We start from the raw sequence: 8,094 nt of genomic DNA, 5'->3' as shown, positions 1-8,094 counted from the left end.
AATTTGACACTTTACGTGGTCCTTTGAAATCCTTGGGAAGACACACATTGCGCAGCACCGGGACGAGACATGGCACTCCCAAAGAGCTGGAAGTGACTCCTGGCTCCACTGATGTGGTTGGACGAACCGGAGTAAGCTGGCGGGCCTCATCCTGCGCCGCTAACTCGACCTCTCGATGTGCCCTAGCACGATCCACCACATCCTGAGCATCACCACCGCCACCCGCCGGGTTATGGCCACGGGGCGGATTACGGTTTCGCGCGCTGCTCGATACAACCGGTTCATCGATATGCCTGTTGTAACTCCGGCTTGAGCGGGGAGTAGAATGGATCCTTTCGCCACTATACGAATAAGCCTGCTGCTGAGTCAAAGCTGTCTGAAGGAGCTCCCTAGCCCGTCGCATCTCAACCGCTACTGGGGATTCGCCTTCGATCGGGAGGGCTGCCAGTCGTGAAGCGGCAGCGACAATGTTATCCATCGGGTTAGAGTAGTGACCCGGTGGTGTTGGGACGTGGTGCGGCAAAACGTTGTTCTGACGAGGCAGATCAGTCTGACGTGGCTGAACCGGTGCCCCTGTTCCAGGTGTCTCCATCCGGTTTACCACTGGCGGATTACTGGTCCCCGCTCCTGGGGTGTTAAAGAGGTTCTTGGCCTCATAAACCGGCGGCAGGTGATATCAGTACCTTCTTCTCATAACGTCATTTGACGCACTCTGATCCAACATAAGCCGATAGGCATGTGCATCTAACGCGACCCGTTCTGCAGTCATCCTGGCATCCTCTGCTGCCAAATCGGCCTTGGCCTGCGTTATCTGATCCTTCACCTTTGCAATCTCCGCAGTATGCTCATCCGGATTCGCCGGATTAACCTCCGCCATCAGTTTTGCCAAAGCATCGAACAAATCAGATAAAACCTGAGCCGGCGGTCGCACAGGGCCTCCTGCCCCGGCCGCTGCCGCTGCTGCTGATCCGGAAATCACCGCCGCCGCGGTCAAAGAGTGGAGCGCTGGTTGTGTACCGGCCATGAAGATCGCAACCCGATTTGGCGGATCAAAGGGGTCCGGAATACTGTCGCCATCGGCACAGCCCCCAATCCGGCCATCTTGCAACTGATATAACAATTCGGTCTCTCCCGTCGATGACTCGTCGCCGGAATAAACGACGGTTTCACCACCAGATTCCGATCTATCATCAGATTCCCCTCCGTGGATGACTCCCACGAAGGCACGCTTCATGACAGGCTTAACCCAGGCAGATCGCGCATGCTGAGCCGTATCGACGAGGTCGGTGCAGATGTCCGGCTCAGGGCCCTGTTCGCCGATCATGCCAATGAAAACGTGTATGCCGCCAAAGGGGACCCGATACCCGTACTCGATTGAGCCGGCCGCGGGGCCCCAGCCTGCATCATCAATGTAGAGCTTGCCACGACGACTCTTGGTCATCCGGCCCACAGCGTAGCCCTTGAGTCCTTCGAAGCTTCCCTCTAAGAACTCGAAACAATCGTGCGATAGCCCCACGGTGGGCGCCAACTGTCGTGGTTTTGTCACGGCAGATGTCCTAGAGAAAGGACTTAGTCGTGGAGCCATCGCGACGGGTTAGCTTAAAGGGGTTAAAGCGGACAAGGGACGCAGAGAGCTTATACTGGTTCGGCCCCTTGCGGTGAAGGTAAAAGCCTACGATCCAGTTGTGGTGGGATTGCTTGGGTTTCGATGACCAGGGAGCGAATACGCTTTGCCTGGGTCTCGAGTTGTTGTCTGTTGTCCTAAACCGCCGCTGGGTCGTCCCCTTATAAACATGGGTTGACGCCTGTCGGTTTACAGAATCCCGAGGCTGGCTCATAAACGTGTCCGGCTCGATCTCTACTCTTTCTATCTTACAACACAAGTTTACATATCAATGCCGGTTTATGTCTACAGGCCTTAAACCGGCTTTGGGCCCTGGGCCTTCATAAAGCGTCACCGTCTTTGTCTTCATGGGCTTCAGATATAGTGAACCGTTATGGGGTTAACCCGGCCTCTCCTGGCCGGTTTACGCCCAGTAGTAATATCCCCAACAGTGGGCGCAAGCGATTTCGGGCGAGGACGGCGTGTTTTCAAATATAGTGGGCGCGAGCGATTTCGGCGAGGAGAGCGTGTTTTGAAATAGTGGGCGCAAGCTATTTTTGGCGAGGAGAGGGTGTTTTGCCGACCATGGTTTATGAATTATTCGGCACATGTCATTTCCACCGAGGATAAGGCGCGCTTGGATGAAGTTACGAACCTACCCTCGATGTACAACGGGCCAATTGATGAGTGTCCCACATAGGCCGGTAATTTCGCGTCTCCCATTTATTTGCTCGGGCGAATTCCACCGAGCAGAGGGTGTTTAACGGTTCGTTCAAATTTTGGGAGAATGAGTTGCTACCTCTTGAGCACTGCGTTGGTTTTCCCTTGAAGAGGAAAGGGTGATGCAGCAAAGTAGCGTAAGTATTTCCCTCAGTTTTTGAGACCCAAGGTATCAATCCAGTAGGAGCCCACACACAAGTCCCTCGCACCTACACAAACAAATAAATCCTCGCAACCAACGCAGTAAAAGGGTTGTCAATCCCTTCACGGTCACTTATGAGAGTGAGATCTGATAGATATGATAAGATAATATTTTTGGTATTTTTATGATAAAGATGCAAAGTAAAGAAAACAAAATCAGAACGTCGCCAGAAATAGCTTGTTGTCGGGAGATTAATACGATGGAAAATAGACCCGGGGGCCATAGGTTTCACTAGTGGCTTCTCTCATGAGCATAAGTATTACGGTGGGTGAACAAATTACTGTTGAGCAATTGACAGAATTGAGCATAGTTATGAGAATATCTAGGTATGATCATGTATATAGGCATCACGTCCGAGACAAGTAGACCGACTCCTGCCTGCATCTACTACTATTACTCCACACATCGACCGCCATCCAGCATGCATCTAGAGTATTAAGTTCATACGAACAGAGTAGCGCTTTAAGCAAGATGACATGATGTAGAGGGATAAACTCATGCAATATGATATAAACCCCATCTTGTTATCCTCGATGGCAACAATACAATACGTGCCTTGCTGCCCCTACTGTCACTGGGAAAGGACACCGCAAGATTGAACCCAAAGCTAAGCACTTCTCCTATTGCAAGAAAGATCAATCTAGTAGGCCAAACTAAACTGATAATTCGAAGAGACTTGCAAAGATAACCAATCATACATAAAAGATTTCAGAGAAGATTCCAATATTGTTCATAGATAAACTTGATCATAAACCTACAATTTATCGGTCTCAACAAACACACCGCAAAAGAAGATTACATCGAATAGATCTCCACAACAGAGGGGGAGAACATTGTATTGAGATCCAAAAAGAGAGAAGAAGCCATCTAGCTAATAACTATGGACGCGCAGGTCTGAGGTAAACTACTCACACATCATCGGAGAGGCTATGGTGTTGATGTAGAAGCCCTCCGTGATCGATGACCCCTCTGGCAGAGCTCCGGAAAAGGCCCCAAGATGGGATCTCACGGGTACAGAAGGTTGCGGCGGTGGAATTAGGTTTTTGGCTTTGTGTCTGGTAGTTTGGGGGTACGTAGGTATATATAGGAGGAGGAAGTACGTCGGTGGAGCAACATGGGGCCCACGAGGGTGGAGGGCGCGCCTAGGGGGTAGGCGCGCCCCCTACCTCGTGCCCTCCTGGTTGATGCCTTGACGTAGGGTCCAAGTCCTCTGCATCACGTTCGTTCCGAAAATCACGTTCCCGAAGGTTTCATTCCGTTTGGACTCTGTTTGATATTCTTTTTCTGCGAAACTCTGAAATAGGCAAAAAAAACAGCAATTCTGGGCTGGGCCTCCGGTTAATAGGTTAGTCCCAAAAATAATATAGAAGTGTATAATAAAGCCCAATAATGTCCAAAACAGAATATAATATAGCATGGAACAATCAAAAATTATAGATACGTTGGAGATGTATCAAGCATCCCCAAGCTTAATTCCTGCTCGTCCTCGAGTGGGTAAATGACAAAAACAGAATTTTTGATGTGGAATGCTAGTTGGCATAATTTCAATGTAATTCTTCTCAATAGTGGTATGAATATTCAGATCCGAAAGATTCAAGATAAAAGTTCAATATTGACATAAAAATAATAATACTTCAAACATACTAACTAAGCAATTATGTCCTCTCAAAATAACATGGCCAAAGAAAGTTCATCCCTACAAAATCATATAGTTTAGTCATGCTCCATTTTCGTCACACAAGGATGTTCTCATCATGCACAACCCCGATGACAAGCCAAGCAATTGTTTCATACTTTAGTAATCTCAAACTTTTTCAACCTTCACGCAATACATGAGCGTGAGCCATGGATATAGCACTATGGGTGGAATAGAATATAATGATGGGGGTTATGTGGAGAAGACAAAAAGGGAGAAAGTCTCACATCAACGCGGCTAATAAATGAGCTATGGAGATGCCCATCGATTGATGTTAATGCAAGGAGTAGGGATTGCCATGCAACGGATGCACTAGAGCTATAAATATATGAAAACTCAACAAAAGAAACTAAGTGGGTGTGCATCCAACTTGCTTGCTCACGAAGACCTAGGACATTTGAGGAAGCCCATTGTTGGAATATACAAGCCAAGTTCTATAATGAAAAGTTCCCATTAGTATATGAAAGTGACAAAACAAGAGACTCTCTATCATGAAGATTATGGTGCTACTTTGAAGCACAAGTGTAGTAAAAAGGATAGTAACATTGTCCCTTCTCTCCTTTTCTCTCATTTTTTGGGCCTTCTTCTTTTTTTATGGCCTTTCTCTCCTTTTTTTTATTTTTTTCTCACTTGGGACAATGCTCTAGAAAATGATGATCATCACACTTCTATTTATTTACAACTCAATGATTACAACTCGATACTAGAACAAAGTATGACTCTATATGAATGCCTCCGGCGGTGTACCGGGATATGCAATGAATCAAGAGTGACATGTATGAAAGAATTATGAATGGTGGCTTTGCCACAAAGACTATGTCAACTACATGATCATGCAAAACAATATGAAAATGATGAACGTGTCATGATAAACGGAACGGTGGAAAGTTGCATGGCAATATATCTCGGAATGGCTATGGAAATGCCATAATAGGTAGGTATGGTGGCTGTTTTGAGGAAGATATAAGGAGGTTTATGTGTGAAAGAGCGTATCATATCACGGGGTTTGGATGCACGGGCGAAGTTTGCACCAACTCTCAATGTGAGAAAGGGCAATGCACGGTACCGAAGAGGCTAGCAATGATGGAAGGGTAAGAGTGCGTATAATCCATGGACTCAACATTAGTCATAAAGAACTCAAATACTTATTGCAAAAATCTTCAAGTCATCAAAAACCAAGCACTACGCGCATGCTCCTAGGGGGATAGATTGGTAGGAAAACACCATTGCTCGTCCCCGACCGCCACTCATAAGGAGGACAATCAAACAAAACCTCATGTTTCAAATTTGTTACATAACGTTTACCATACGTGCATGCTACGGGACTTGCAAACTTCAACACAAGTATTTCTCAAATTCACAACCACTCAACTAGCACAACTTTAATATCACTACCTCCATATCTCAAAACAATCATCAAGCATCAAACTTCTCTTAGTATTCATCACACTCATAAGAAAGTTTTTACTAGTCTTGAATACCTAGCATATTATGATTAAGCAAATTACCATGCTATTTAAGACTCTCAAAATAATATAAGTGAAGCATGAGAGAACAATAGTTTCTATAAAACAAAACCACCACCGTGCTCTAAAAGATATAAGTAAAGTACTAGAGCCAAAACTATATAACTCAAAAGATATAAGTGAAGCACATAGAGTATTCTAATAATTTCCGAATCATGTGTGTCTCTGTCAAAAGGTGTGTACAGCAAAGATGATTGTGGTAAACTAGAAAGCAAAGACTCCAATCATACAAGACGCTCCGAGCAAACACATATCATGTGGTGAATAAAAATATAGCTCCAAGTAAGTTACCGATGGAAGTAGACGAAAGAGGGGATGCCTTCCGGGGCATCCCAAAGCTTTGGCTTTTTGGTGTCCTTAGGTTATCTTGGGGTGCCATGGGCATCCCCAATCTTAGGCTCTTGCCACTCCTTGTTCCATAATCCATCAAATCTTTTACCCAAAACTTGAAAACTTCACAACACAAAACTCAACAGAAAATCTCGTGAGCTCCGTTAGCGAAAGAAAAGAAAACACCACTTCAAGGTACTGTAATGAACTCATTCTTTATTTATATTGGTGTTAAACCTACTGTATTCCAACTTCTCTATGGTCTATAAACTATTTTATTAGCCATAGATTCATCAAAATAAGCAAACAACACACGAAAAACAGAATCTGTCAAAAATAGAACAGTCTGTAGTAATCTGTAACTAAAGCAAACTTCTGGAACTCCACAAATTCAGCGAAAATAGGACGACCTAGACAATTTGTTTATTGATCAGCAGCAATTGGAATCAATATTTTATCACGTTCTGGTGATTTTTAACAATTATTTTCATGAACAGAAAGTTTCTGGAATTTACAGCAAGATCAAATAACTATCATCCAAGAAGATCCTATAGGTTAAACTTGGCACAAACACTAATTAAAACATAAAAAGACATCTAACCAGAGGCTAGAACAAATATTTATTCCTAAACAGAAGCAAAACGCAAAAAACTAAAAATAAAATTGGGTTGCCTCCCAACAAGCGCTATCGTTTAACGCCCCTAGCTAGGCATTGATCATTTCGATGATGCTCACATAAAAGACAAGAATTTGAAGCGCAAAGAGAGCATCATGAAACACGTGACAAACAAATCTAAGTCTAAAATACTTCCTATGCATAGGCATCTTATAGGCAAACAAATAATCATAGCAAGCAAAAACTAGCATATGCAAGGAAGAAGTGAGAAACAATAGCAATCTCAACATAACGAGAGGTAATTTAGTAACATGAAAATTTCTCCAACCATATTTTCCTCTCTCATAATAATTACATGTAAGATCATAAGCAAATTCAACAATATAGCTATCACATAACATATTCTCAACACGATCCACATGCATGTAAGTTGACACTCTTCCAAAATAGTGGGATTATCATTAACTAAAGTCATGACCTCTCCAAACCCACTTTTATCAAAAATACCATAAGATTGAACATTCTCCAAATATGTGGGATCTAAAGTTGACACTATTCCAAACCCACTTTCAATATTATTGCAAACATTATTATCAATCTCATGTTCATCATGGGGCTTAAATAAATTTTCAAGATCATAAGAAGAATCACCCCAATCATGATCATTGCAACAAGTAGAGGACATAGCAAAACTAGAATCCCCAAGCTTAGGGTTTTGCATATTATTAGCACGATTTATTTCAATAGAATCTATAATAAAATCATTGCAATCATGCTTTTTATTCAAAGATCTATCGTGAATCGCTTCATAAAGTACTTCATCACAATTTTTAGATTCACGAATTTCAAGCAAAACCTCCTAAAGATAATCTAGTGCACTCAACTCACTAGCAATAGGTTCATCATAATTGGATCTCTTAAAGAGATTAGCAAGTGGATGAGGATCCATAAACTTTTAGCAAGCGAAGATGCAAGCAAAAAGAAAGTACATGGTAACACAAGCAAACAAAAGACAAGCGAAAAGAGGCGAACGGAAAGGAGAGGGCGAATAAAACGGCAAGGGTGAAGTGGGGGAGAGGAAAACGGGGGGAAAATGGCAAATAATGTAATGCGGGAGATAAAGGTTTGTGATGGGTACTTGGTATGTTGACTTTTGCGTAGACTCCCCGGCAACGGCGCCAAAACTCCTTCTTGCTACCTCTTGAGCACTGCGTTGGTTTTCCCATGAAGAGGAAAGGGTGATGCAGCAAAGTAGCGTAAGTATTTCCCTCAGTTTTTGAGAACCAAGGTATCAATCCAGTAGGAGCCCACACACAAGTCCCTCGCACCTACACAAACAAATAAATCCTCGCAACCAACGCAATAAAGGGGTTGTCAATCCCTTCACAGTGACTTACGAGA

The sequence above is a fragment of the Aegilops tauschii genome, chromosome 3 (genome assembly GCF_002575655.3).
Source record: "Aegilops tauschii subsp. strangulata cultivar AL8/78 chromosome 3, Aet v6.0, whole genome shotgun sequence".
Lineage (NCBI taxonomy): Eukaryota > Viridiplantae > Streptophyta > Magnoliopsida > Poales > Poaceae > Aegilops > Aegilops tauschii.
This window is presented reverse-complemented; position numbering follows the sequence as displayed.